This window comes from Lactuca sativa, chromosome 2, assembly GCF_002870075.4.
Source record: "Lactuca sativa cultivar Salinas chromosome 2, Lsat_Salinas_v11, whole genome shotgun sequence".
Classification (NCBI taxonomy): domain Eukaryota; kingdom Viridiplantae; phylum Streptophyta; class Magnoliopsida; order Asterales; family Asteraceae; genus Lactuca; species Lactuca sativa.
Window position 1 is genome coordinate 194,392,427 of NC_056624.2, and position 15,104 is coordinate 194,407,530.

At 31.3% G+C, this 15,104-nt stretch overlaps 1 long non-coding RNA gene across 2 annotated transcripts; it reads left to right on the top strand.

Moving 5' to 3' along the window:
- The first annotated feature begins 1,297 nt into the window (after positions 1-1,297).
- On the top strand, positions 1,298-14,782 carry LOC128132229 (uncharacterized). 2 transcript variants are annotated; one of them, XR_008230340.1, is made up of 2 exons: positions 1,298-2,658; positions 2,779-14,782. It is a non-coding gene; the product is annotated as an uncharacterized LOC128132229 (long non-coding RNA). The 2 variants fall into 2 exon arrangements; XR_008230339.1 differs by having other exon boundaries at positions 2,801-14,782.
- Positions 14,783-15,104: the final 322 nt, after the last annotated feature.

Sequence of the window (15,104 nt, forward strand, 5' to 3'; positions counted from 1 at the left end):
GTTGTGTTCAAACGAAACAAACATAGGGCATCATTACATTTTTTCGTCCCGGGCATGAAAATCCATAGGACCGGCCCTGCCTTTCATATTAAGTCCAAATGATACCAATCACCCCCTGACTTCTGAAAATATTTACAAAATAAATCCCGAGATTACACTTTAACCCCCGAAACTCTAACTTATATCATTTGGTTCCCCGAAACCAACACCCCGCTACATATTATGGATTTTAGGGCTACTATAAAACAATATAAAATATAAATTTACATCTTGGGGTTCTGGGTTTTTATTTAATTACTCTATTTTAAACGATATGTTACACATTACATCATCTTATTAATGCCTAGTGAGAAATGTGGACGTTACAAAAACTCAACTGTTGTTTATCTGAGGGGGAGCTGAATATAAGGGGGAGCAAACATCAACATTCTACTTCAGATGTAGCTGGTTCTTCTAGTATTTCATTCTCTAGTGATTAATTTTGACATCATCAGATTGGGGGAGATTGAAAAGTCGAAACTTATAATCTGATGAGTCAAACACTTTCACACATTGACTACCAGCACCAGCGCCAATGCGTACTTGTGAAGACCAGCGTCATCGTGTATCATTTGTACAATTTAGTTTATATTTGTAATTATAGTAACTTTACCTGTTAGATGACTGATCTGATATATTTGTGATTAGGACTAGTCTATATTATAGATTTGATATGTTCCCGTTAATGTAGGGATTTCTGTAATAGTATTTATATATATATATATATATATATATATATATATATATATATATATTCTTGTAATAGGGTTCAACCCTAGTAGACACTTTGTGCACCTCATTCTCTTTGTGAGAACTCTTATCAGTAAAAACCAACTTTGTGATAATCGTATTGTTCATACTTGTTTGTATCCTATCATCAAACCTACTAATCAGATGCGTTTTCTCACTATATTACATATGACACTACATATCCTTTGTATCAGGGAACAAGTATGCTATTTGAATAAGATAATATTTGTTGGGTATCTGATTGTTTGATTGTATGATACTTTTATGTGTCATGTCTAGTTGGAGTATTGTTAGTGTTGGTTGATTATTGAAAGAATGTCCTAGGGGCTGTATGTAGTTTAATTTAGATAACCTTAGAACTCTTAATCCAACCTTATTGTTTATTCTTGTTTGATAAATGCCTTAGGGAAAGAACACATGTTCGACTGACTATCTTATTTTCTAACTACGCATGACTATACATTGGCGATCCTTCAATATTAACAGTAACTTATGTATGATTGTGGGATGAGTGAGAGTCGGTGGTTGTATGATGGCTGAGAGCTGGTGTCTGAGAGATGGTATGGGGTATGATGGAAGGGTGCCAATGATTATATATGTAATGTTGATATGTACGCTTGATAGGGATGATGGTGGATCGACTATAGTGCTGAGAGCCTTGCTTGTATGCATTATATTTATGATAGAATATGTGGTATACTTGAAAACTCACTAAGCATTATGCTTATGTTGTTAAGTTAAATATTTTTAAGGTTGTTCAAGGGAAGAACGCGATGTGATTGTACATTCGCATCGAAGATTTGTTGTTTTTGACTTCCGCTGGTTTAATAAATAAACTATGTTTAAGCTTATATTTCCAAAATAAAAGGATAATATAATATGTTTTTAGGAATATACTTAAACGTTAATCGGATTTTAAATGAAAATTTTGGTTTAAAATTTGAGACGTTGCACTTCTGCTACAACTACAAGCGTTTTTAAAAACCCAACATAAAATTTAAGAAAAATATGTCGATTCTAATTTTAGTTTAATTTTTATTTTTAAAGTAAGTGTTTCTAATGTAATTTTTTTGAAAGAGGTTTCTAATGTAATTTTGAGTTTTAGAGTAAGGTAGTTTTAATTTTATGTATTTATTTTTATTAAGGTAATGTTTATTTGATTATTTACTGAAAAAATTATTTTGCTTAGAATATATTGTGTTTTTTTAAATGTTGTATTAAAATAAATAAAAGATAAAAATATATAAATATATGGAGTGGTGGACTGGTTGTTATTTCATAATTTAGTAAGTTTAGTAGGGATATAATAATGATGTAACGAAGATGATATTGCAATGATATTTTAGAACTTCTTTTTTTTGAACAATACTCTATAGCCTTATTTCTACAAACATTTTGAAAACATCTATATTCTACAACCTTTTTTTCAAATGCATCTGTTTTTAAATAAGATAAGGTGATTTTATATTAATAGCAAGGGTACCCTTATACTTAATGGCAACATTGAGCGTTGATAACGATGAACAAAATTTAGGTGATCTTCATGCATTAGGAATTTTACACGTTTATTTAGAAAATCCATTTTTAAATGTCGTTGACTTTTGGAAGTTCACTCATCGTATTTATATGTATGGTATGGAGACACAGAAGGGCATGGGTCATTATAATAGCATTAAATAGATATTTTGGAAATCATTCTTTCTCGGATATAGATTAAATTTATCTGATTCGAGAAGTCAAAGCCGATCGATGCAGAGATCACTGAGAGTACTTAGACCAATTGTGGTGCATGGAACGACAGTATCACGACGGAAAATAGCTGCTGCTTCCTTCTCAACCTCTTTGTTATTCGATGAAACACAAATAAGGGTATATATATTATTCTTTCTTTTGTTTGTGAGTTATAAAATGGACGACTGTGATTATTCTTGTATTTATGTATAAGTAACCTCTAAGTCTAAGACGATAGATTGATGAGTTTTACTACAGCCTGTTGCAATCATGACTGCAGTTCAAAGAAGGTGTTCAACAATTTGCCCAAGAGAAGATAGCTCCTCATGCAGACAAAATCGACAAGACGGATTCTTTCCCGGAGGTTCTTAGAAAAAAATGATGCATTTTTCTATATATGTTTCATAAATACTTATAATATGTTGAGTATCAATCAGATCCGTTTGATGGTGCGGAATCCCAATCAAACGGATGATGCTAGATCAAAATAGAAGAGAATGAGAAGAAGAAGATGATGAATCTTGTATGTATTTATATGAATGAAAATCCGGATACAAGATTCACACACATTCTTTTTTTTCTCTCTTTAGAACACCTTCAAATGCACTCACTTAAGCTCCTATATTCTATTCTCACGTTCATCTATCTCTCCTTACCCACCTAACATCTATTTATCTGTAAATGGGGATCATGGGCCGTAATGATTTTACGGTCGTAAATGGGTTTACGGCCATAAACACCCACCTAGCCGTAAACACATAAAATATTACATAAAAATACAATTGCACAGAAAATCAAAGTATAAACCATAGTTTTGACCAAATAATATTTCCCTTGTTGGGTATCTGATTGTTTGATTGTATGATACTTTTATGTGTCATGTCTAGTTGGAGTATTGTTAGTGTTGGTTGATTATTGAAAGAATGTCCTAGGGGCTGTATGTAGTTTAATTTATATAACCTTAGAACTCTTAATCCAACCTTATTGTTTATTCTTGTTTGATAAATGCCTTAGGGAAGGAACACATGTTCGACCGACTATCTTATTTTCTAACTACGCATGACTATACATTGGCGATCCTTCAATATTAACAGTAACTTATGTATAATTGTGGGATGAGTGAGAGTCGGTGGTTGTATGATGGCTGAGAGCTGGTGTCTGAGAGATGGTATGGGGTATGATGGAAGGGTGCCAATGATTATATATGTAATGTTGATATGTACGCTTGATAGGGATGATGGTGGATCGACTATAGTGCTGAGAGCCTTGCTTGTATGCATTATATTTATGATAGAATATGTGGTATACTTGAAAACTCACTAAGCATTATGCTTATGTTGTTAAGTTAAATATTTTTAAGGTTGTTCAAGGGAAGAACGCGATGTGATTGTACATTCGCATCGAAGATTTGTTGTTTTTGACTTCCGCTGGTTTAATAAATAAACTATGTTTAAGCTTATATTTCCAAAATAAAAGGATAATATAATATGTTTTTAGGAATATACTTAAACGTTAATCGGATTTTAAATGAAAATTTTGGTTTAAAATTTGAGACGTTGCACTTCTGCTACAACTACAAGCGTTTTTAAAAACCCAACATAAAATTTAAGAAAAATATGTCGATTCTAATTTTAGTTTAATTTTTATTTTTAAAGTAAGTGTTTCTAATGTAATTTTTTTGAAAGAGGTTTCTAATGTAATTTTGAGTTTTAGAGTAAGGTAGTTTTAATTTTATGTATTTATTTTTATTAAGGTAATGTTTATTTGATTATTTACTGAAAAAATTATTTTGCTTAGAATATATTGTGTTTTTTTAAATGTTGTATTAAAATAAATAAAAGATAAAAATATATAAATATATGGAGTGGTGGACTGGTTGTTATTTCATAATTTAGTAAGTTTAGTAGGGATATAATAATGATGTAACGAAGATGATATTGCAATGATATTTTAGAACTTCTTTTTTTTGAACAATACTCTATAGCCTTATTTCTACAAACATTTTGAAAACATCTATATTCTACAACCTTTTTTTCAAATGCATCTGTTTTTAAATAAGATAAGGTGATTTTATATTAATAGCAAGGGTACCCTTATACTTAATGGCAACATTGAGCGTTGATAACGATGAACAAAATTTAGGTGATCTTCATGCATTAGGAATTTTACACGTTTATTTAGAAAATCCATTTTTAAATGTCGTTGACTTTTGGAAGTTCACTCATCGTATTTATATGTATGGTATGGAGACACAGAAGGGCATGGGTCATTATAATAGCATTAAATAGATATTTTGGAAATCATTCTTTCTCGGATATAGATTAAATTTATCTGATTCGAGAAGTCAAAGCCGATCGATGCAGAGATCACTGAGAGTACTTAGACCAATTGTGGTGCATGGAACGACAGTATCACGACGGAAAATAGCTGCTGCTTCCTTCTCAACCTCTTTGTTATTCGATGAAACACAAATAAGGGTATATATATTATTCTTTCTTTTGTTTGTGAGTTATAAAATGGACGACTGTGATTATTCTTGTATTTATGTATAAGTAACCTCTAAGTCTAAGACGATAGATTGATGAGTTTTACTACAGCCTGTTGCAATCATGACTGCAGTTCAAAGAAGGTGTTCAACAATTTGCCCAAGAGAAGATAGCTCCTCATGCAGACAAAATCGACAAGACGGATTCTTTCCCGGAGGTTCTTAGAAAAAAATGATGCATTTTTCTATATATGTTTCATAAATACTTATAATATGTTGAGTATCAATCAGATCCGTTTGATGGTGCGGAATCCCAATCAAACGGATGATGCTAGATCAAAATAGAAGAGAATGAGAAGAAGAAGATGATGAATCTTGTATGTATTTATATGAATGAAAATCCGGATACAAGATTCACACACATTCTTTTTTTTCTCTCTTTAGAACACCTTCAAATGCACTCACTTAAGCTCCTATATTCTATTCTCACGTTCATCTATCTCTCCTTACCCACCTAACATCTATTTATCTGTAAATGGGGATCATGGGCCGTAATGATTTTACGGTCGTAAATGGGTTTACGGCCATAAACACCCACCTAGCCGTAAACACATAAAATATTACATAAAAATACAATTGCACAGAAAATCAAAGTATAAACCATAGTTTTGACCAAATAATATTTCCCTTGTTGGGTATCTGATTGTTTGATTGTATGATACTTTTATGTGTCATGTCTAGTTGGAGTATTGTTAGTGTTGGTTGATTATTGAAAGAATGTCCTAGGGGCTGTATGTAGTTTAATTTATATAACCTTAGAACTCTTAATCCAACCTTATTGTTTATTCTTGTTTGATAAATGCCTTAGGGAAGGAACACATGTTCGACCGACTATCTTATTTTCTAACTACGCATGACTATACATTGGCGATCCTTCAATATTAACAGTAACTTATGTATAATTGTGGGATGAGTGAGAGTCGGTGGTTGTATGATGGCTGAGAGCTGGTGTCTGAGAGATGGTATGGGGTATGATGGAAGGGTGCCAATGATTATATATGTAATGTTGATATGTACGCTTGATAGGGATGATGGTGGATCGACTATAGTGCTGAGAGCCTTGCTTGTATGCATTATATTTATGATAGAATATGTGGTATACTTGAAAACTCACTAAGCATTATGCTTATGTTGTTAAGTTAAATATTTTTAAGGTTGTTCAAGGGAAGAACGCGATGTGATTGTACATTCGCATCGAAGATTTGTTGTTTTTGACTTCCGCTGGTTTAATAAATAAACTATGTTTAAGCTTATATTTCCAAAATAAAAGGATAATATAATATGTTTTTAGGAATATACTTAAACGTTAATCGGATTTTAAATGAAAATTTTGGTTTAAAATTTGAGACGTTGCACTTCTGCTACAACTACAAGCGTTTTTAAAAACCCAACATAAAATTTAAGAAAAATATGTCGATTCTAATTTTAGTTTAATTTTTATTTTTAAAGTAAGTGTTTCTAATGTAATTTTTTTGAAAGAGGTTTCTAATGTAATTTTGAGTTTTAGAGTAAGGTAGTTTTAATTTTATGTATTTATTTTTATTAAGGTAATGTTTATTTGATTATTTACTGAAAAAATTATTTTGCTTAGAATATATTGTGTTTTTTTAAATGTTGTATTAAAATAAATAAAAGATAAAAATATATAAATATATGGAGTGGTGGACTGGTTGTTATTTCATAATTTAGTAAGTTTAGTAGGGATATAATAATGATGTAACGAAGATGATATTGCAATGATATTTTAGAACTTCTTTTTTTTGAACAATACTCTATAGCCTTATTTCTACAAACATTTTGAAAACATCTATATTCTACAACCTTTTTTTCAAATGCATCTGTTTTTAAATAAGATAAGGTGATTTTATATTAATAGCAAGGGTACCCTTATACTTAATGGCAACATTGAGCGTTGATAACGATGAACAAAATTTAGGTGATCTTCATGCATTAGGAATTTTACACGTTTATTTAGAAAATCCATTTTTAAATGTCGTTGACTTTTGGAAGTTCACTCATCGTATTTATATGTATGGTATGGAGACACAGAAGGGCATGGGTCATTATAATAGCATTAAATAGATATTTTGGAAATCATTCTTTCTCGGATATAGATTAAATTTATCTGATTCGAGAAGTCAAAGCCGATCGATGCAGAGATCACTGAGAGTACTTAGACCAATTGTGGTGCATGGAACGACAGTATCACGACGGAAAATAGCTGCTGCTTCCTTCTCAACCTCTTTGTTATTCGATGAAACACAAATAAGGGTATATATATTATTCTTTCTTTTGTTTGTGAGTTATAAAATGGACGACTGTGATTATTCTTGTATTTATGTATAAGTAACCTCTAAGTCTAAGACGATAGATTGATGAGTTTTACTACAGCCTGTTGCAATCATGACTGCAGTTCAAAGAAGGTGTTCAACAATTTGCCCAAGAGAAGATAGCTCCTCATGCAGACAAAATCGACAAGACGGATTCTTTCCCGGAGGTTCTTAGAAAAAAATGATGCATTTTTCTATATATGTTTCATAAATACTTATAATATGTTGAGTATCAATCAGATCCGTTTGATGGTGCGGAATCCCAATCAAACGGATGATGCTAGATCAAAATAGAAGAGAATGAGAAGAAGAAGATGATGAATCTTGTATGTATTTATATGAATGAAAATCCGGATACAAGATTCACACACATTCTTTTTTTTCTCTCTTTAGAACACCTTCAAATGCACTCACTTAAGCTCCTATATTCTATTCTCACGTTCATCTATCTCTCCTTACCCACCTAACATCTATTTATCTGTAAATGGGGATCATGGGCCGTAATGATTTTACGGTCGTAAATGGGTTTACGGCCATAAACACCCACCTAGCCGTAAACACATAAAATATTACATAAAAATACAATTGCACAGAAAATCAAAGTATAAACCATAGTTTTGACCAAATAATATTTCCCTTGTTGGGTATCTGATTGTTTGATTGTATGATACTTTTATGTGTCATGTCTAGTTGGAGTATTGTTAGTGTTGGTTGATTATTGAAAGAATGTCCTAGGGGCTGTATGTAGTTTAATTTATATAACCTTAGAACTCTTAATCCAACCTTATTGTTTATTCTTGTTTGATAAATGCCTTAGGGAAGGAACACATGTTCGACCGACTATCTTATTTTCTAACTACGCATGACTATACATTGGCGATCCTTCAATATTAACAGTAACTTATGTATAATTGTGGGATGAGTGAGAGTCGGTGGTTGTATGATGGCTGAGAGCTGGTGTCTGAGAGATGGTATGGGGTATGATGGAAGGGTGCCAATGATTATATATGTAATGTTGATATGTACGCTTGATAGGGATGATGGTGGATCGACTATAGTGCTGAGAGCCTTGCTTGTATGCATTATATTTATGATAGAATATGTGGTATACTTGAAAACTCACTAAGCATTATGCTTATGTTGTTAAGTTAAATATTTTTAAGGTTGTTCAAGGGAAGAACGCGATGTGATTGTACATTCGCATCGAAGATTTGTTGTTTTTGACTTCCGCTGGTTTAATAAATAAACTATGTTTAAGCTTATATTTCCAAAATAAAAGGATAATATAATATGTTTTTAGGAATATACTTAAACGTTAATCGGATTTTAAATGAAAATTTTGGTTTAAAATTTGAGACGTTGCACTTCTGCTACAACTACAAGCGTTTTTAAAAACCCAACATAAAATTTAAGAAAAATATGTCGATTCTAATTTTAGTTTAATTTTTATTTTTAAAGTAAGTGTTTCTAATGTAATTTTTTTGAAAGAGGTTTCTAATGTAATTTTGAGTTTTAGAGTAAGGTAGTTTTAATTTTATGTATTTATTTTTATTAAGGTAATGTTTATTTGATTATTTACTGAAAAAATTATTTTGCTTAGAATATATTGTGTTTTTTTAAATGTTGTATTAAAATAAATAAAAGATAAAAATATATAAATATATGGAGTGGTGGACTGGTTGTTATTTCATAATTTAGTAAGTTTAGTAGGGATATAATAATGATGTAACGAAGATGATATTGCAATGATATTTTAGAACTTCTTTTTTTTGAACAATACTCTATAGCCTTATTTCTACAAACATTTTGAAAACATCTATATTCTACAACCTTTTTTTCAAATGCATCTGTTTTTAAATAAGATAAGGTGATTTTATATTAATAGCAAGGGTACCCTTATACTTAATGGCAACATTGAGCGTTGATAACGATGAACAAAATTTAGGTGATCTTCATGCATTAGGAATTTTACACGTTTATTTAGAAAATCCATTTTTAAATGTCGTTGACTTTTGGAAGTTCACTCATCGTATTTATATGTATGGTATGGAGACACAGAAGGGCATGGGTCATTATAATAGCATTAAATAGATATTTTGGAAATCATTCTTTCTCGGATATAGATTAAATTTATCTGATTCGAGAAGTCAAAGCCGATCGATGCAGAGATCACTGAGAGTACTTAGACCAATTGTGGTGCATGGAACGACAGTATCACGACGGAAAATAGCTGCTGCTTCCTTCTCAACCTCTTTGTTATTCGATGAAACACAAATAAGGGTATATATATTATTCTTTCTTTTGTTTGTGAGTTATAAAATGGACGACTGTGATTATTCTTGTATTTATGTATAAGTAACCTCTAAGTCTAAGACGATAGATTGATGAGTTTTACTACAGCCTGTTGCAATCATGACTGCAGTTCAAAGAAGGTGTTCAACAATTTGCCCAAGAGAAGATAGCTCCTCATGCAGACAAAATCGACAAGACGGATTCTTTCCCGGAGGTTCTTAGAAAAAAATGATGCATTTTTCTATATATGTTTCATAAATACTTATAATATGTTGAGTATCAATCAGATCCGTTTGATGGTGCGGAATCCCAATCAAACGGATGATGCTAGATCAAAATAGAAGAGAATGAGAAGAAGAAGATGATGAATCTTGTATGTATTTATATGAATGAAAATCCGGATACAAGATTCACACACATTCTTTTTTTTCTCTCTTTAGAACACCTTCAAATGCACTCACTTAAGCTCCTATATTCTATTCTCACGTTCATCTATCTCTCCTTACCCACCTAACATCTATTTATCTGTAAATGGGGATCATGGGCCGTAATGATTTTACGGTCGTAAATGGGTTTACGGCCATAAACACCCACCTAGCCGTAAACACATAAAATATTACATAAAAATACAATTGCACAGAAAATCAAAGTATAAACCATAGTTTTGACCAAATAATATTTCCCTTGTTGGGTATCTGATTGTTTGATTGTATGATACTTTTATGTGTCATGTCTAGTTGGAGTATTGTTAGTGTTGGTTGATTATTGAAAGAATGTCCTAGGGGCTGTATGTAGTTTAATTTATATAACCTTAGAACTCTTAATCCAACCTTATTGTTTATTCTTGTTTGATAAATGCCTTAGGGAAGGAACACATGTTCGACTGACTATCTTATTTTCTAACTACGCATGACTATACATTGGCGATCCTTCAATATTAACAGTAACTTATGTATAATTGTGGGATGAGTGAGAGTCGGTGGTTGTATGATGGCTGAGAGCTGGTGTCTGAGAGATGGTATGGGGTATGATGGAAGGGTGCCAATGATTATATATGTAATGTTGATATGTACGCTTGATAGGGATGATGGTGGATCGACTATAGTGCTGAGAGCCTTGCTTGTATGCATTATATTTATGATAGAATATGTGGTATACTTGAAAACTCACTAAGCATTATGCTTATGTTGTTAAGTTAAATATTTTTAAGGTTGTTCAAGGGAAGAACGCGATGTGATTGTACATTCGCATCGAAGATTTGTTGTTTTTGACTTCCGCTGGTTTAATAAATAAACTATGTTTAAGCTTATATTTCCAAAATAAAAGGATAATATAATATGTTTTTAGGAATATACTTAAACGTTAATCGGATTTTAAATGAAAATTTTGGTTTAAAATTTGAGACGTTGCACTTCTGCTACAACTACAAGCGTTTTTAAAAACCCAACATAAAATTTAAGAAAAATATGTCGATTCTAATTTTAGTTTAATTTTTATTTTTAAAGTAAGTGTTTCTAATGTAATTTTTTTGAAAGAGGTTTCTAATGTAATTTTGAGTTTTAGAGTAAGGTAGTTTTAATTTTATGTATTTATTTTTATTAAGGTAATGTTTATTTGATTATTTACTGAAAAAATTATTTTGCTTAGAATATATTGTGTTTTTTTAAATGTTGTATTAAAATAAATAAAAGATAAAAATATATAAATATATGGAGTGGTGGACTGGTTGTTATTTCATAATTTAGTAAGTTTAGTAGGGATATAATAATGATGTAACGAAGATGATATTGCAATGATATTTTAGAACTTCTTTTTTTTGAACAATACTCTATAGCCTTATTTCTACAAACATTTTGAAAACATCTATATTCTACAACCTTTTTTTCAAATGCATCTGTTTTTAAATAAGATAAGGTGATTTTATATTAATAGCAAGGGTACCCTTATACTTAATGGCAACATTGAGCGTTGATAACGATGAACAAAATTTAGGTGATCTTCATGCATTAGGAATTTTACACGTTTATTTAGAAAATCCATTTTTAAATGTCGTTGACTTTTGGAAGTTCACTCATCGTATTTATATGTATGGTATGGAGACACAGAAGGGCATGGGTCATTATAATAGCATTAAATAGATATTTTGGAAATCATTCTTTCTCGGATATAGATTAAATTTATCTGATTCGAGAAGTCAAAGCCGATCGATGCAGAGATCACTGAGAGTACTTAGACCAATTGTGGTGCATGGAACGACAGTATCACGACGGAAAATAGCTGCTGCTTCCTTCTCAACCTCTTTGTTATTCGATGAAACACAAATAAGGGTATATATATTATTCTTTCTTTTGTTTGTGAGTTATAAAATGGACGACTGTGATTATTCTTGTATTTATGTATAAGTAACCTCTAAGTCTAAGACGATAGATTGATGAGTTTTACTACAGCCTGTTGCAATCATGACTGCAGTTCAAAGAAGGTGTTCAACAATTTGCCCAAGAGAAGATAGCTCCTCATGCAGACAAAATCGACAAGACGGATTCTTTCCCGGAGGTTCTTAGAAAAAAATGATGCATTTTTCTATATATGTTTCATAAATACTTATAATATGTTGAGTATCAATCAGATCCGTTTGATGGTGCGGAATCCCAATCAAACGGATGATGCTAGATCAAAATAGAAGAGAATGAGAAGAAGAAGATGATGAATCTTGTATGTATTTATATGAATGAAAATCCGGATACAAGATTCACACACATTCTTTTTTTTCTCTCTTTAGAACACCTTCAAATGCACTCACTTAAGCTCCTATATTCTATTCTCACGTTCATCTATCTCTCCTTACCCACCTAACATCTATTTATCTGTAAATGGGGATCATGGGCCGTAATGATTTTACGGTCGTAAATGGGTTTACGGCCATAAACACCCACCTAGCCGTAAACACATAAAATATTACATAAAAATACAATTGCACAGAAAATCAAAGTATAAACCATAGTTTTGACCAAATAATATTTCCCTTGTTGGGTATCTGATTGTTTGATTGTATGATACTTTTATGTGTCATGTCTAGTTGGAGTATTGTTAGTGTTGGTTGATTATTGAAAGAATGTCCTAGGGGCTGTATGTAGTTTAATTTATATAACCTTAGAACTCTTAATCCAACCTTATTGTTTATTCTTGTTTGATAAATGCCTTAGGGAAGGAACACATGTTCGACCGACTATCTTATTTTCTAACTACGCATGACTATACATTGGCGATCCTTCAATATTAACAGTAACTTATGTATAATTGTGGGATGAGTGAGAGTCGGTGGTTGTATGATGGCTGAGAGCTGGTGTCTGAGAGATGGTATGGGGTATGATGGAAGGGTGCCAATGATTATATATGTAATGTTGATATGTACGCTTGATAGGGATGATGGTGGATCGACTATAGTGCTGAGAGCCTTGCTTGTATGCATTATATTTATGATAGAATATGTGGTATACTTGAAAACTCACTAAGCATTATGCTTATGTTGTTAAGTTAAATATTTTTAAGGTTGTTCAAGGGAAGAACGCGATGTGATTGTACATTCGCATCGAAGATTTGTTGTTTTTGACTTCCGCTGGTTTAATAAATAAACTATGTTTAAGCTTATATTTCCAAAATAAAAGGATAATATAATATGTTTTTAGGAATATACTTAAACGTTAATCGGATTTTAAATGAAAATTTTGGTTTAAAATTTGAGACGTTGCACTTCTGCTACAACTACAAGCGTTTTTAAAAACCCAACATAAAATTTAAGAAAAATATGTCGATTCTAATTTTAGTTTAATTTTTATTTTTAAAGTAAGTGTTTCTAATGTAATTTTTTTGAAAGAGGTTTCTAATGTAATTTTGAGTTTTAGAGTAAGGTAGTTTTAATTTTATGTATTTATTTTTATTAAGGTAATGTTTATTTGATTATTTACTGAAAAAATTATTTTGCTTAGAATATATTGTGTTTTTTTAAATGTTGTATTAAAATAAATAAAAGATAAAAATATATAAATATATGGAGTGGTGGACTGGTTGTTATTTCATAATTTAGTAAGTTTAGTAGGGATATAATAATGATGTAACGAAGATGATATTGCAATGATATTTTAGAACTTCTTTTTTTTGAACAATACTCTATAGCCTTATTTCTACAAACATTTTGAAAACATCTATATTCTACAACCTTTTTTTCAAATGCATCTGTTTTTAAATAAGATAAGGTGATTTTATATTAATAGCAAGGGTACCCTTATACTTAATGGCAACATTGAGCGTTGATAACGATGAACAAAATTTAGGTGATCTTCATGCATTAGGAATTTTACACGTTTATTTAGAAAATCCATTTTTAAATGTCGTTGACTTTTGGAAGTTCACTCATCGTATTTATATGTATGGTATGGAGACACAGAAGGGCATGGGTCATTATAATAGCATTAAATAGATATTTTGGAAATCATTCTTTCTCGGATATAGATTAAATTTATCTGATTCGAGAAGTCAAAGCCGATCGATGCAGAGATCACTGAGAGTACTTAGACCAATTGTGGTGCATGGAACGACAGTATCACGACGGAAAATAGCTGCTGCTTCCTTCTCAACCTCTTTGTTATTCGATGAAACACAAATAAGGGTATATATATTATTCTTTCTTTTGTTTGTGAGTTATAAAATGGACGACTGTGATTATTCTTGTATTTATGTATAAGTAACCTCTAAGTCTAAGACGATAGATTGATGAGTTTTACTACAGCCTGTTGCAATCATGACTGCAGTTCAAAGAAGGTGTTCAACAATTTGCCCAAGAGAAGATAGCTCCTCATGCAGACAAAATCGACAAGACGGATTCTTTCCCGGAGGTTCTTAGAAAAAAATGATGCATTTTTCTATATATGTTTCATAAATACTTATAATATGTTGAGTATCAATCAGATCCGTTTGATGGTGCGGAATCCCAATCAAACGGATGATGCTAGATCAAAATAGAAGAGAATGAGAAGAAGAAGATGATGAATCTTGTATGTATTTATATGAATGAAAATCCGGATACAAGATTCACACACATTCTTTTTTTTCTCTCTTTAGAACACCTTCAAATGCACTCACTTAAGCTCCTATATTCTATTCTCACGTTCATCTATCTCTCCTTACCCACCTAACATCTATTTATCTGTAAATGGGGATCATGGGCCGTAATGATTTTACGGTCGTAAATGGGTTTACGGCCATAAACACCCACCTAGCCGTAAACACATAAAATATTACATAAAAATACAATTGCACAGAAAATCAAAGTATAAACCATAGTTTTGACCAAATAATATTTCCCTTGTTGGGTATCTGATTGTTTGATTGTATGATACTTTTATGTGTCATGTCTAGTT